Here is a 16,063-nt window from a genome sequence, read left to right on the forward strand (position 1 = left end):
CATAGCCTGCTCATGGGTCCCAGAGTCAGGAGATAATGAGTCTAACATTGCTTTATTGGTTTTCCCATTGCTATGACAAAACCCAACAGTGACAGTGCAGGGAAGGAGGGTTTATTTTAGCTCATGGTTTAAGGTCCAGCCAGTCCATCATTGTGGGGAAGATGTGGTGGAGGCATGAGGCAGCCTGTTGCTCTGTGCCTGCAGTGGGGAGGCAGAGAGGAGAGTCGTGTTGCTCACCAGTCTTTGTTCTTTCTCCGTTTTATTCCGTATGGATCTCCATCCTATGGGATGGTGCTGCGTATGTTCTCTTCCATCCTCAGTTAAACCTCTTGAGTTAACTTGAAAGGCATGCTCAGAGGTGTGTCTTCTAGGTGATTCCAATTTCAGCCAACTTGACAATGAAGATTATCCATTGTTCTTGCCAACTGTAGATAGATATCTAGAAATGACAAGCTCAGAGATGTAGAAACAAAAAAATTTCTCTCCGTGACATTCTTAGGCATAATCACCTGGGACAAAAAAAGAAAGAACCACACCTATCTAAGATTACCTAGAGAATGATTTCCCATGTTCACCCAGTGAGACAGAGAAGCTGATGCAGTTATAGGTCAAGGGAGCCCAAGGCGTCTCATGTGTTAGCTCCAACCCTGTTGTTTATTCACGTGGTGAGATATTTCAGAGGGAGGTCTGGAACACCGGGAGTGTATTGCAGGGTAGCAGATCCTGCAAGGAGCCTCTGGCAGGGTTAGGGTGAGAGAGTGGGAGAAAAGATGCAGTTGGAGGTGAGCCCTGGGTGAGGGACCCCAGGAAAAGTAAAGGTCTTAAGGACCCAAGGGAAGCCTGGACTTCATGCAAAATCTGCTTGAAGGCTTGAGAGATGGCTCAGGCGGCAGAGTGCATAATGCTGTTGCAGAGCATGGGGAATTTGGTACCCATGTCAGATGGCCCACGGTGACTCCAGCTCCAGGGACTCTGACGCCCTCTTCTGGTCCCCAACAGTACTGCATGGATATGTACTCACTTCTGTCTGAACATAAGGCTCATATTTACAAACAAAATAAAATCTTTTAAAAAACCTGCCTGAGAGGGGCCATATGGACAATAATCAGGAAACTGCACTGTTAGGGCTGATTAAGTTTTTAGGCAGACACATCCTGCAGCAGTGCGCTCGCTCTCTCTCTCTCTCTCTCTCTCTCTCTCTCTCTCTCTCTCCCTCTTTTTCTGACTGTGAGGTTTTGTTATTTCGTGATGTTCTGCCTTTCCACAGACTCAGAGAATTGCAGCCAATTGACCATGGACTGAAATCTCCAAAACTTGGAGTCCAAGAGAACCTTCTCTTCTTCCTAAGTTTCCTCAGGAATTTCCTGATAGTATTGAAAAGCAGACTAACATAGGAGTGTCACCACAGCACAAACACAGCTGTTCTGACTGCTGGATCTCCTCTAGCCTCTGTGCCTCCTAGCCTCTATGGGAACATGCCCAAGTCTGTAAGGGCTTTGCCTACAAATTGGGAGTCAATCGAAATAAATTTGAAGCACATATGTTACATAATTGATGTAAAATGATACACATTTGCCAGTCAGCTTTTAAAAACAGTCAGGTTTGATGGCAAACAAATTTGTCTATTCATAGAAGCCTCAAAACTAATAGATTGTTGGGTGCTGGGTAGGGAGGCAGAGAGTGAATGGATGCTGACCAGCCGCTCAGTGGGAGAGTGGTCTCCAAACAGTGATGGGGACACAGCAGCTGGCCTCTAGCATGGGCTTCCTAACGGAGCACAAAAAGAAGACATTTACTACTTAAGAGCCTGCCAAAGGGTTTCCTGCCATTCACACACATAGGCAGGATGTGTGTGTGTGTGTGTGTGTGTGTGTGTGTGTGTGTGTGTGTGTGAGAGAGAGAGAGAGAGAGAGAGAGAGAGAGAGAGAGGTCTGACACCCTGAAGACACCACATGCCCAGTGGAAAATAGTGCCCCCTTTAAAACAAGCCGAAAGACTTTGGTGGAAGGCAGTGTGGTCTCCCTCCTCTGTTTATAAAGAAGGCCTTTCATGCAGGCATGATGTATTGAGGATTTAAACCATATAGATCCTTTACGCTAACAGACCGTTTATCTTGATTTTTCCAGATTTCCAGGTTGTCTTCCAGGCATACACCATCGACTCTCAAAGGGGCTATGGTATGGACAGCTACATTGCAAGTCTCTAAATCACGACGCTCCAGGCACTTGTCATCCTGGTACTTGAGTGGGGTCTCCCTCCGCTTCAGCCTTCCTTCCCAACCCTGAGACTCCGTCACAAAGGCTCACTTGCTCTTCTTCAGCGTCCACATTCCTCACCTCTGTGTCTAGTTTTCATTTCTATGCCATGTGTGTATGTTGGTACGTGTGTGGATGCACACGTGTGTGCGTGTGGAAGCCAGAGGAGAATCTTGAGTGGAAATCTCCAGGCATTGTCCATTTCATAAGACCTTCTGAGACGGGGCCTCTCTCTGGCCTAACCAAGTGGGTTAGGCTGGCTTGCCAGCAAGTGTCAGGGATCTCGTGTCCTCTGATTCCACATGGCTGGGATTTACGTGACGTCACTACAGGGTTATTTCACACAGGTTCTGGGGAGGGAGCTCAGGTCCCCGTGCTTGGAAGGCAGGGACGTCACTGACTGAGCCATCTCTCAGGCTCCCTTTTCAGTGGTTGTTTTTTAAACTTCAGATTTATATTAAGGAAAAAGTGTTCTACATAGACTACATCCAACGGTCCTTCCTTCAGAGAGTTTTTAGATGTTGGGAAGCTAAAGTCCGTTGTTTGCTCTTTATCCCCCACTATCACAGAGAAGAGAAAATAGTGTCACATCTTCCGATTTAAATATCAGTGAGTTAAAGTCTCTTTAAAGAAGGCTTACAAGCTTTCCTGAAGGACACCTTAGGATGGCATTAGCTACCCTAATGATGGACTCGCTTCCTGGAAGTATGATGGGATGAAGCATTTTCTCCCTCCAGAATGTGGGCTCCTCTCCTGGTGCCTCTAATAGTTTACCAGAGAAAGTAGAACCACATGCTGGGATACACTTGCTAGTCACTCTTCTAATAGTCTGCCACAGAAGGCAGAATCACCTTGTGGGATACACTTGCTTGTCACACTTCTGGGGTCGTACCCTGATCCTAGAGTCTGAGCCTTTGCGCTCTAGAGTCCGAAAGTCTGCATTTGGTTTCTGTGATTTTTTTTTTTTGGTGAAGATGCAATTGACGTACATGTATATGTGTGTTTACATGTGTATGAGTGTGCCTGCAGATGTGCACCTGTATGTGGGGGTTACAGGATGACGGTGACTTCCTAGATTTCTCTCTTTATAATTGTTGAAGGTTATTATTAGTGTGATTGTGTGTGAGCGTGTATGCGAGTGTGTGTATGTGCGTGTGTGATTGTGTGTGAGCGTGTATGCGAGTGTGTGTATGTGCGTGTGTGATTGTGTGTGAGCGTGTATGCGAGTGTGTGTATGTGCGTGTGTGATTGTGTGTGAGCGTGTATGTGAGTGTGTGTATGTGCGTGTGTGATTGTGTGTGAGCGTGTATGCGAGTGTGTGTATGTGCGTGTGTGATTGTGTGTGATGATACATACATGGAAGTCAGAGGATAACTTCCAGGGATTGGCTCTCTCCTTCCTGGGATCTGGGGGTTGAACTCAGCTTGCTAATCTTGTGCAGCAAGGGCTTTTTTCTCCTGCTCTCTCTGTCTGTTTACTGAGGCAGGGTCTCTTGCTGAAGCTGGAGTTCTCCGGTTCTTGGTTAGTGTAGCTCCAGGGAGTTCCTGATTTGGTTAGTGTAGTTAGCTCCAGGGATCTCCTCTGTATCTGTTCTGGGATGACAGATGGAGGAGCCTGCCCATTGTTTGTCTAGGTTCTTTGGATCCCAACTCTGAAGGTTCTAAGGCGTGTATGGCACCTGCTCTATTCAATGAACCATCTTTCCAGCCTACGTTTTAGCACACGGCCTAGCAGATCGCACGGTTTACAGAGCATATTCTAAGTAAAAGTCTACCTCACCTGTCACGAAGCTCCTCTGGCTCAGAATTGGGGCCTGGACGCAGGAAAGAGATCCCTGACTCTTCTGAAAGTCTCTGAACGCTGCTCCTATTGTGAACAAGGACACACCGGGAAATGAGCAAGCCAAGACGTAGGAAATACACAGGTGCGATGTGCTTGGTCAGATATTGCAACTGTCTGATCAGGGACTATGAAGCCAAGGCATTGTGTAGGAGTTTTCATTTTTTTCTGTTTATCAGTCTTTAAAAAGTTTACTTTTTCCAGCCACATTCCAGGTACCCTGCTAAGCACATCCTGCAAACCTTCTGTCAGAGAGTCAAAATGAAGCTGAGTTTGAAGTCCTAAATTGTCCCCAGATGGACACTCCAGTAGAGTCATCAGGCAAATGAAGTCAATTCTTTCCCTTGCTCTGCAGGTACCTTCGTGCCGTTCATGCTTATGTGGGGCAAAGACTTTGGCTCGTGTTTTCCCGGCACATGTCTCCAATTCATTCACTTTATTAATTCATGCAGCTGCTTATTCATTCACGAAATACCCACCCATGCATTCAAGTACTGCCTTATTCATTTGGCGATGATCTGTTGTCGGCCTGCTACGTCCCAGACTAGGAACAAGATAGCAGGGGTGCAGTGATTAACTCCACAAAGTTCTTAGGGCCTGCGGCCTTTATTCCACACAAGACAATGCTCTTATATGCTTTGTTTGCTCAGTAAGTGCTGCCTGCTAGCTTACTCTCCATAGAGATCAGCTGTTCAACAGAGCCCGCATGAGAGCAGCCTGTAGCCTGTCTGCAAACTTCCCCCACTTTGTCTTCTTCAGCAAAGGGGTCTTCTCACATATTTGAAACATTTATCCAAAAATCTGGGGGAGATGACTTCAAATTGTGAACTCTTATGTTACGCATCTATCAACACAAGGTGCTAAGTCTTCAGCTGTGGATTCAGATAGGCGGGAAAGCCACCTTCAAAGCAAACTTTCTCCAGTATTGGGGTACTCTGCAAAGAGGCCCTAGTAATGCGGTGTTTACTTTCTGCAAACAGCTGCCCAGATGAGCAACTGTCTGGAGGGCTTCTGCCTTCTCTATATTTAGGACAGCCTTTTTGTTACACTATATTCATATTGGGGGATATTAACACATGTCATCTTGAAAGACAAAAAAAAAAGCAAAACAGGGAGACAATGGATTTGTGAATTACAAGCCATTGTCAAATACCTAAGATCACCTACTTGATTTACTCTGTGTGTCTGTTGGGAAACTTCCCAACAACAACATCAACAAGAACCCCGGTTGTTTGCTGGCCCTGTAAATCCTCATTGTCTGTCCTCTCTTCTTTCCTTGTTGAATTTTGCTGCCATCCCTTGTGGAGAGAAGAAGAAATTGCAAACATTATCTTACAAGGTGAAATTGTTGTTGTTGGATCTACCCTTGTAGAATAGTCATACTTCTGAGGAAGCATTTATTGGGGGCAGGCTATAGGAACAAGGGACATTTTCAGAATATTTCACTAAGTATTTCACTAAATTAACAAGGCACTAAAGTAGCGATTGAAGGAGCACTGGCCATAGAAACTGACTTTGCTGGGCTCATGTCTCCTGCAGCTTTAAGGTCCATCATTAAGCTGGCCCAGAGGACCAGACAGCGACCCATGCTTTGGGGATTCAGTGGCAATGGTATGGAATTCCTTAGAGTGCCCTTGCCCAAGGCATGTGTGGGCTAGCAAACCTCTCTCTGTTCCTACCTGTCATATGATCATGCAGTAGGCTCTCGAGGGCTCAGGATGGTTTGCAGAAGACACCCTGGTGTTGGCAGTTAGACTTTTGATGCTGATGGGACAAGTGCCTGGGTAGGGGTGACATTATCAGCATTTGCCCCGGGGGGAGAAGACATTTGGCCATGTTGATGGGGTCAATAGAGGATCATGAAGAGTTTCCCTCTGCACAGAGCAAGAGCCTTCCTGGAGGTTCCGCTGCCTGCTTTTTAAAGCTAACTTGATACCAGCTAGAGTCACAAGGGAAGAAAGAATCTCTTTTGTTTACTGTGTCTCACTATGTAGCTCTCTCTGGTGGCCTGGAGTTCACTCTGTAGGCCTCAGACTCTCAGGACTCCCCTGAATGATGGGGTTAAAGTCCTGCACCACCCCCACCATACCCTGTAAGAAGGGATCTTACTTGAGAAAGTACCTCCAGAGGATTGACCTTTCCGGAAGTGTGCAGGACATTTTCTTGATTGATACTTGAGGAAGGGCCAGCTCACTGTGGGTGGTCCTGCCCCTGCTCAGGTGGTGCTGGGTGGGTTGAGAAAGACTGAACAAGCCGTGGAAAGCACTCTAGTTAGCGGCTCCCCTCCGTGGCTTCCCTTTCAGCTCCTGGCTCCAAGTTCCTGCCTTGAGTGCCTGCTCTGATTTCCCTGAGTGGCGGACTGTGGTGTGGAGCTGTGCTATGGAGCTGAAATAAACCCCTTCCTGCCCAAGTGGATTTTGTTTATGGTGATTTCACCACAGCAGTGGAAACCCTAAGCCGAGGATGAGATAAACTGATGTTTAGTAAACGGGACTGGGCAGGTGGTGTACACAGCGCAAGCGGTGGCTGATCACCAGATGAGAGCTGCTCTTAGTCTATCAGGTGTTCCTGTTTGCTCGTCAGACGCTGACTAACCTGCACGAGGGCGCGCAGGTGGGGTGACAAGAGTCAGGGTTTGAGATTTTTCTTTGTGTCTCCATGTCACAAACTCTGCAGGATATAAAGTTCACTCTAAGTTCCCCTCCCCATCTTTGCATCCCCCACCTTCTCCTTCTTTCTCTCTCCCTCCCTTCCCCCTTCCTTTTGGAGTACCCACCGTGTTGCCTGGTACTGGTTGTATTAATTTACACGTTGATTAATTAATTGCTATGTAGGTGACTGAACCCAGGACCTCCCACAATGCTAAGCAAATGCTTTATGCCAGCCCTCTCTTTAGGTTTTGTTTGGAAACATTGTCTGGCTAAATTGCCTAGAACTCACTCTGTCCCCCAGATAACCCTTGAACTCACCATCTTCCTGCCTCACCCCGAGTGCTGGGATTGCACTATCAAGCTCAGCTACTACTTTAGTCTTAAGAAAATAGGGAGATTATTCCCCATACTTTGCCAGATGCTGGGAGCCAAAGCAGTTATGCCTGCTGCCTCCATATCCCTTGACTACCTGGAAAATCTGCATTAATTCCATGAACAATAACAACAATGAGTTTTAATAGAACACACGTATAAATGGCCTTAATAACCGTCGTCTATGATGGAGGTGAATGGAAGATGGTTACTTTCTAGTTCTTAGACAGAATATTCCTAATAAGTAATTGAGTCAAAAACTTTAAAAGAGAAAGAAAACAGGATGCTTATCAATATCTCCCCATTTGAAGTCTATTTCTTCTGTTGCATTAGGGATAGAATAGAGGAACAATGTTTTTATTCTTAGGATAGTGAAATAATAGGAAGGAGGGGGTTAGGAAGACAAGGGAGATTAGTATGAGAATTGCCTTATGAGATTATGGGAATTACAATATTCCACATGTCACCTGGAAGCCAGAGAACATGGAAAACAGGGGTGCAATTCAGTTTGAACTCAAAGAATGACCAGCCAGGGGAGCCAGTGGTATGACTCAGCCCAGATGGAAGGCCTGAACATTTGAAGCGATGATGCCCAAGGGCAGAAAAAATGAGAGTGTCCCACCTTCACAAGAGGGAGAATTTGCCTCTCCTTTGTCCCTTTTGTCCCTTACAGACATCCAGAAATTATGATCACCGCCTGTCTAGGAACCCCTTAGCTCATTCAGATTGGCACCTAGAATGCAGACTGTCACGTGCAGCAAATGGTAGTCATCGTTGCTTGTGTAATTCCTTAGAGGTAATTGCAAAGGAAGGCTGATTCTAGGTGTTCTAAAGAACAGGCAGTGGGTTCAGTCATTAGGGAGCAGACCCTGTATCTTTCCTCTTCTAGGTGACGGTTACACTTCTAGCTCACAAGGGACACGCTTCAGGGCTCTCTCACCTCAGTAGCTCTCTCACTACTCACCATATGGGTCCAGGGCATTGCTTTATGTTTGCACTTTGGCCTCTTGCCCGCATCAGCCCTTTGGTTGATTTATTTTCATTCACATTTTTTTTCTAGCCAGGGATGCTTTGGAGTTGATCTCTGTGGATTCACAGAGGCCTATGCTAAATCCTTACTAGTTTTGCAAGCCAGTTATTGCATACATTATAAAAATTAACTATGTGAACACACTTAAGTAAACTTCATCTTACGTGTTAGAATGCTAAGAATTCATCACCAGCTGCCTAGTTTATGACATTACCGCTCTACGGGCCCCTGAGCGTGCAGAGATCTCCTGTGACTCTAAGGGGAAGTGGGATGCAGTTGTATTCGGCTGCATCTCCTGTTCTCGGTTCTGCATTTCATGCCACCCTGTGTAAGTTTGAAATCAGACACGGTTGTAGCATGAATACCATGTAAGTTGGTAAACGTTGCGAATGGGGACTGCCCCCCTCCCTCGGAGTTCCTGCTGTTAATGTTTACCGGCACGCCACTGTTTACGGTTCTCTGTTTTCAGCTCAGCCTTTCTCAATCTTAGCATTGCTGACATTCTTAGGCAAATAACTGTTTGTTATTTGGGACTGTTTTGTGCCGGGTACATTACAGAGTGGCATCTCTTGCCACCACCCACTGGACATCCATCAGACACCCTTCTTACTGCGACAGCTAAAAACATCTTCTATGTGCCAAATGTTCCCAGGGAGATTACCCCAGTTAAGAAACATCGACTTTGAGGACATGGTTCTTCGGTGTAAATAGTTTGCCTTTCTCCCTTTATTAGGTTTAGCAGGCATTTGATAAATATTGGCTGCTGTCCACTGCATATGGAGATGCAATGAAACCATGGACAGGCTTTGCAGATGCTCCTTCCCCCTGGAGCCAACCATGGCATCATCTTTGTATTCTGCAGCATCACCATCCTTGATAAGTCAGGCTATATCGCTTTCAGATCTTTGCTGAGAAAAATAATTCAATGATTGCTAAATTTCTACGCTTTGAGTTCTGGGGAGAATTTGTGTTGTGTAATATTTGTTTAACGATGCAAAGATGTGTCTCATTTGTTTATATTGTGTTTGTTTAACTCTGTAAAGCTGTGTTACTTTGTCTAAGACACCTGATGGATCTAATAGGAGCTGAATGGCTGATATTTAGGCAGGAGAGAGAAATAGGTGGGGCTGGTGGGCAGAGAAAATACATGAGGGAGAGAGAGAAGGTGGAGTGAGAAAAAGAGGAGGAGAGGAGGATGCTAGGGGTCAGTCACCTAGCCACGCAGCCAGTCATGGAGTAGGAAGGAAAGATATATAGAAGAAAGAAAGGCAAAAAGCCCAGAGGCAAAATGTTGTTAAAGAGAAACAGGATAATTTAAGTTAGTAAAACTGGCTAGAAACACAACAACCTTAGACCGGGCATTCATAAGTAAGAATAAATCTCTGTATATGTATTTGGGAGCTGGGTGGTGGGTCTCCAAAGAGTAAAGAAACAAAAAACAAACAAAAAACAAAAACCACTACATTTTCTTCAGGCGGAATTGGGTTTCTAGTTATAATTATGATTTTGAGATGAAGAGTAAATAAAATAAAACCATGATCTAAAGATGGTAATTTATTTTCACAAGCCCTAGAATCTATACTAATGTGCTCAGATAATGATCTTTATTAATTACATTAGGATTAATAGCAGGATTATGCAATAATGATCCTGTGTAAAATGTGCACACTCACACAGGTTATTGTTGTCTCTTGCGCACAAGCAGCTGCCAAGAGGTGTGCCTCTCAGCGGATCATCAAGAGGTCCAGGATGGCAAGGACCTCATTTAAATTGCCAGCTTCAATGTAGTGTGGCTGGCAGGGTCCCGCAGTGAGGCATCACATCCAAACCCACTGATGAGTGCCATGGCAGCTCTGGCTGAATAATGCTCCCAGAGGCGGCCACTCTGGGGACTCCCAGAATAGATACTAAATGGAAAACGTGGCCAGAGAGCACACATGGGAGACTGGGGTCCCTGGCCATGCCGGAGAGCACCCAGAAAATGTGGCTCAGCCATAGACTTCAGCATTGAAGGCTTCCTGAATGGAAGGTAGAAACTAAGGCATTTACTACTCTAGGAACCTGTGGATGGGACATGCAGACCAAGGCCCCCTCTCTTCTGCCGCCATGAAACCGACTCTTCCCCATGGGGAAGTAGGAGAGGAATGCTGAAGAGTGAAGACTCTAGAGACTGTTCTATATTGTTATTCAGGCCGTCTGTTGCTGAGACAAATGGACAAAAGAAATCACCTAAAAGGAGGGAGAATTTCTTTTGCTTCATGGAATCGGAACTCATGGTTCATGGGCTTCTGGCTTCATTGCTCTTGAGCCCGTAGGAGGCAGAGCATCATAGCTGAAAGGTGTCGAGCCAAGATGTTCACTTCATGGTGTTTGGAAAAGGGGGAGTGTAGTAATAAGGGCGGCAGGGCTGTGTCCCCAACACCCCAGCTGCCTGCTCGGCTAGCTTTTGCCCCGAAATAACAACACACAAACTGTATTCATTTAAACACTGCTTGGCCCTTTAGCTTTAGCCCTTACTAGCTAATTCTGATATACCGATCAACCCATCTCTAAAAATCTGTGAGCATGAGCACCAGTCTTACCGGGAAGATTCTAGGTCGGAGCTTCATCGCGTGTGTCTGCCCGGGAGCGGGGCATGGCATCTCTCTGAGGCGTCTGCTCCCAAGAGGAGAGCTGTGGAGTCTGAGCTCACTTCCTCTTCCTCCCAGTGTTCTGTTCTGTTTACTCCTCCCACCTATCTTCTAACCAATGAGGAACAAGCAGTTTCTTTTTATTTAACCAATGACCTTCCTCCATCAGGGGAGAGGAGAGATAGGAGAGGAAGAGAAAGAAAGAGGAGAGGAGAGGGAGACAGACAAACAGACCTAGGCAAGACAGCCCCCAAGGAGCAAGGATCTCTTCTCAGGAACCTACCTCTTTCAAGTAGGTCCCACCTCTGAAAACCCCCATCACCTCTCAGTAGAAATGAATCCATCAGTGGATTATCCCATTGATTAGGCTGGAACCATCATGATCCAGGAACTTCAGGGAGTGGATCCAGGAGCTGGGGACCAATAGAGAAGAAGGACATTATGTTGTTGGCAGGAAAATGAACGCAACTGGAGATAGTCATATTAGGGAAACCAAAGCAGCTTCAGGAAGACAAATAACTATGTTTTCTTTCATTCCTAGACTTTATATACATACATACATAAAATCATTTATGTAGATGTGGCATGAAAATAGAAACAACCCCCCTTGGGAAACAAAGGCACTAACAAGAGTAGAGAAAGGGGAGACTAGAGGGCACGGGCATAGGCTTACCATATGTTATAGTGTACGAAAATGTCTTTACACAACAATGCCAGGTACAGTGAATACACACAATGAAAAATTAAAATAAAGTCTCTCACACACTTCCTATAGTGGTTTGGATGGCACGCGGCTTTCCTTGACAATTTGCTGGTGTCAAAGGAAAAGGGCTGGACTCATTTTAGAAAATGCTGTGCGTCACCTTTCACCGACCTTGTCCTCCCAAGGCCTTTGCCGTCTGTTTGCTGAATTTTTTCTCGTGCTTCCCTTTTGCTCTGTTTCTTTTGCTTTCTGATGCTCTAAGACCCATTCCTTCTTACAAAACTGTCTGATCTGCAAATCCAACAGGACCATCCATGTTTAAACTGCCAGCTTCAGAGTCATTCAGTGGTGTGATTCAGATATATAGCAAGCTGAGAACGAGACACTTTTACTTCTCTTGCACAATGTCCAGAGAACAAACCCTCAACACCGTCATTTTCATAGCGGGTAATGTGTAGTGTGAGTGGTAACGGAAACATGAGCTTTATAACTGAGTCTGTGGCTCAATTAAATAGTCACAGGTGAGTAGCAAATGTGATTCTGCCCTAGGAAAGATGTCACGGATGGCCTGAACAGTTAAGATTTGGTGCATAATTTAATGAGCATCATCTGACGTTAGTGCCATAGAGCAAAGGATGGGACAATAGCTAATAGATGAATAGAAGCGGCAGTTTCTGATTCAGGATTTCCTCCAGATCCTCTGACAGCACCTGCTCACCTGACTTCTTGGCAAGAGGCTTTTTCCTGGCCAGACTGATCTTGACATAAAAGAGTTAATTATCAATTGGCATTGGAGGGTCTGGGGTGGCAGGAGGCTCTAGAGCAGAGATTCTCAACCTATGACCCCCTTTGTGGGGTCAAATGACCCTTTCATCGGGGTCGTCTAAGGCCATTGGAAAATACAGATATTCTCATTATCATTCATAACAGTAGCAAATTTACAGTTATGAAGTAGAAATAAAAATAACTTTATGGCTGGGGTCACCACAACATGAGGAAGTGTATTTTAAAGAGTCGCAGCATTCGGAAGGTTGAGAAGCACTGATCTGGAGAGAGGGCAGCCGCAGTTATGGGCTCTGATTCCAAGTATCCTGAACCGCTAGTTAGAGAGCTGTTGGTGGAGGAGACCTTCCCGCTAGAAGTCTCTGCAGGAAAGACGGGGAAGCAGTGACGGCTCCCAGAGCAGACTGATGCTTCCTATGGGTTTTCCCTGAGAGTATTTGTTTAGATATGATGTTTATTATACAAATCCAGTCTTCACGGTCATTTCACTCTCTGCTTGCAATTTAGAAGACATTTCCCATGCAGAAGAAAATAAGCTACGCGTTCTTTGTGTAACTAAAGGCAGAGTGAGTAAAAATGGAACTGTCTAGTGTTGTCTTTGCCCCACATCTTCCCATGGATGCACATATGTGTATACATACATACAGCCTTTTCCTGCTGCTACCTCCCCTCAAAAATCCCTAGTCCCCACCCCCAAAATGAGAAATGCCAACATTCATGAGGATTTCAAAGGGGACATGAAGTGGGTGTCACTATAGAGCAGACGGCTTCCTACCCAAGGTCACCATCACTTTTACAATGTGTCTCTTTGTACACAAATAACTAGTTTCTCACTGTAATGTATTTACTATTTTCCTTTCTTGCAGTCTATTAAATAATGTGGTGTCTCACCCTGGTAGTTGCTTATATTTGATCCTTGCATTCTTCTGCCTGCTGTCTTCCATTGCCGCTAGAGGCTTCCTCACCGAGGCAGCAGAGCTGACTGGCTTGTAGCACAGATTCCAGAGTTGGACCATTGTTCATCAACTCCTCTGGCTAAGTGGCAGATGACCTTGGTCAAGGTAATAAAGTTAATCTGGATCTTTGTTTCCTCATTTGTACAATAGCTATCAGAGACTATATAGAATTAATTCTTAAATTAATCAGGTTAATAGACAGAGATTGGAGCCGAGAGACTGGAGAACGCTTACAGATAGTAGTCTTTCATTCCTTTATCGCTTTTCTGGTTGCGGAGATAAAACGCCTGACAAAGGAAATTTAAGGGGGAGGGATTATTTTGTCGCCTTGTGTGAGGGTGCAGACCGTGGTGGGGGGGGTAGGCATGGGAGCAGGGGTGGGAAACAGCTGTCGGAGTTGTGTCTGAGGTCAGGAGCGAAGAGATGAGTGTTGTTCCTCCCCTCGCTATTTCTCTTTCGCTTGCTCTGGGATTCCAGCCTAGGGGATGGTGCTGCCCACATCAGGGTGGATCTTCTCATTTCAGCTGAACCTTTCTCACAGCATGCCCAGGACTGTGTCTCCCAGGTGACTCTAAACCTCATCAAGTTGGCAGACATGATTAAACACGACAGTCCTTCCAACAGTGGTCTACCTTTCTGCTATCCATGGAATTCGTTCTCTCCTATTTTTCTGAAGATGAGCTCAATGGCCATTGTTTGCCACCTGTATGCACCTTTGAGATCACACCTATCCTAACCCCGTGACTTACCTAAGTATTTCCTCCAAATACATTCTCTCTTTGAGGAATGCTGGCAAGTAGTCATTGCTATATATGATGATATATTTTTGTCATTATTTCAGAGGTGCCCTTGGTGGATGTGAGAGATAGTAAGGGAAGAACAGATGGGACAGGACTGGTTGGCTGGGGACTTTAGGGGAAGAACATAGGAAAAATAGACTGGAGCCTGAGGACCATTTAAAGGACAAATAAGATGCTTTTCTTACTCATGCCCTAGGGACACATGTTTGGACAGCAGTCTTCTGTGCTACAGATGCCCTGCTATGCCTATCAGTCTATTAAGATTTTCCCAGTCTCTTTCCACAGATGAGCTATGCACACAAGCAAGGCTTCTTCCACATACGAAGCTGGCCTGAGGGACAACCAGTGGATGTGACTGGGAGAACATGTAGGCTTGTGTGAAAGGGAGAGATTCCAGAAACAGTATTTCAGATGAAAACCCAAAGAGAAAGCTAGACAAGAACCAAGATATATTCAGTGAGTAGGGTCTAAATGCAAAGGGAAAAGCTTCTTCTGAAAAGATCAGCACCTCTAGATCCAGAAAGCAAGCACCCCCGAGGGAGAGTGTGGGCTGCCTTACAATGACCCCCAGCTGGTGGTGCTCCAACGTTAGTTTATGTTGTAGTGGATCTCTGGAAGGCCAGAGGAAGCCAGGTGGTTCCTCCCAGCAGTGTAGTGTGACTCAGCTTTACCCACGGTGATGTTGGGTGGAGGCACTGACTTCTGCTCCTCAGAGTTTACCTAGTATGTTAGTTGCTTTTCTGTTGCCGTAGAGCACCATGACCAAAGGTAATTTAAGGAAGAAAGGGTGTCTTTTGGCTGGTGGTTCCAAAGGAATGAGTCCATCATGATGCAGGGGCATGGCAACCTTGGACAGGTAGGACAACAGGACCAGGAAGCCAAGCATCGTCAATTTTAGGCGTGAACCCAAGAGAGAAATGAAAGTTCTGGTGTGGTTAAAGCTCTCTCAAGGCCCTCCTCCAGTGATGTACTTCCTCCAGCAAAGCCACACCTCCTAAAATGTTCCTAAATAAAACCACTAATGGGACTAAATATTCAAAAATAGGTCTGAGCCTATGGGGACATTTCTCATTTAAACCACCACACACAGACATGGAAGCCCAAGCCTTTAATCTTAGTATTCAAAAGGCAGAAGCTGGTGAATCTCTGGGAGTTCAAGGCTAGGCTGGACTACATAGTATGTTCCAGGCCAACATGGGTTACATAGTGAGATCCCATCTCAAAAACCAAACAATAAACCAACACACACACATACACCCCATCTGTTTATCTACATTGCAAAGAGCAAGGTATAGTCACACTGGAAGCGTTCCAGAGGTAGTGTAGCAAACACTGTGACATGTGGGATTTCCCTTAGCCACATGAGGTCCTTAGCTTTGCCATGTTGGGCTTAGATGGAATCATTCTGACATCTCCATTCCCACCTGTTGCCCCTTGAAAATATATAACCATGAAACTACATCACACCACAGACTTCTGTCTCACAGACTTGCTCCTGCCGGAACAGGAGGGACAAGTTGCTTGTTGTTCAAAGAAAAAAATCGTGGAGAGCCTCATGCATGCCTCTTCTCCACCCTCAGCAGCTGCTCCGAGTCTGCTCACTGCATCTCAGGCCAGGTCCGAAACCATCTATGGGGATGATGTATGTAGGAAGCCATCTTTGCAGGAGAAAGCTTGAGATGACAAGGCCAAGTGCTGTCAGAACTAAGAAAGTCCTCCGCTGTCTGCACTGAAAATATAGCCTGTATGGCCAGGCTACGGAGGCTTTGCAGGGCACATGGAACTGAAAAGGAACATGAACTGACTCTGGGAGAGAAAACTTTAAGAAAATAGCACAAGGAGGTGGTCCCATTAGCCTTCACGTGCCTTGGGAGCCTGAAGGGAAAACCGAGGAGAAAATGGAGTGTTCTCATCACACTTGGCCTTGGGGCCAACATCTGAGACTTCTAGAGCTTAGCATGTGCTTTTTGCACATGTGTCAAGCCAGGACCAAGAGATGTCAAGATGCAAGTGTGTTGGCCATTGGAAACAGCAGATTCCAAAC

This window comes from Microtus pennsylvanicus, chromosome 6 (genome assembly GCF_037038515.1).
Source record: "Microtus pennsylvanicus isolate mMicPen1 chromosome 6, mMicPen1.hap1, whole genome shotgun sequence".
NCBI classification, from domain to species: Eukaryota; Metazoa; Chordata; class Mammalia; order Rodentia; family Cricetidae; genus Microtus; species Microtus pennsylvanicus.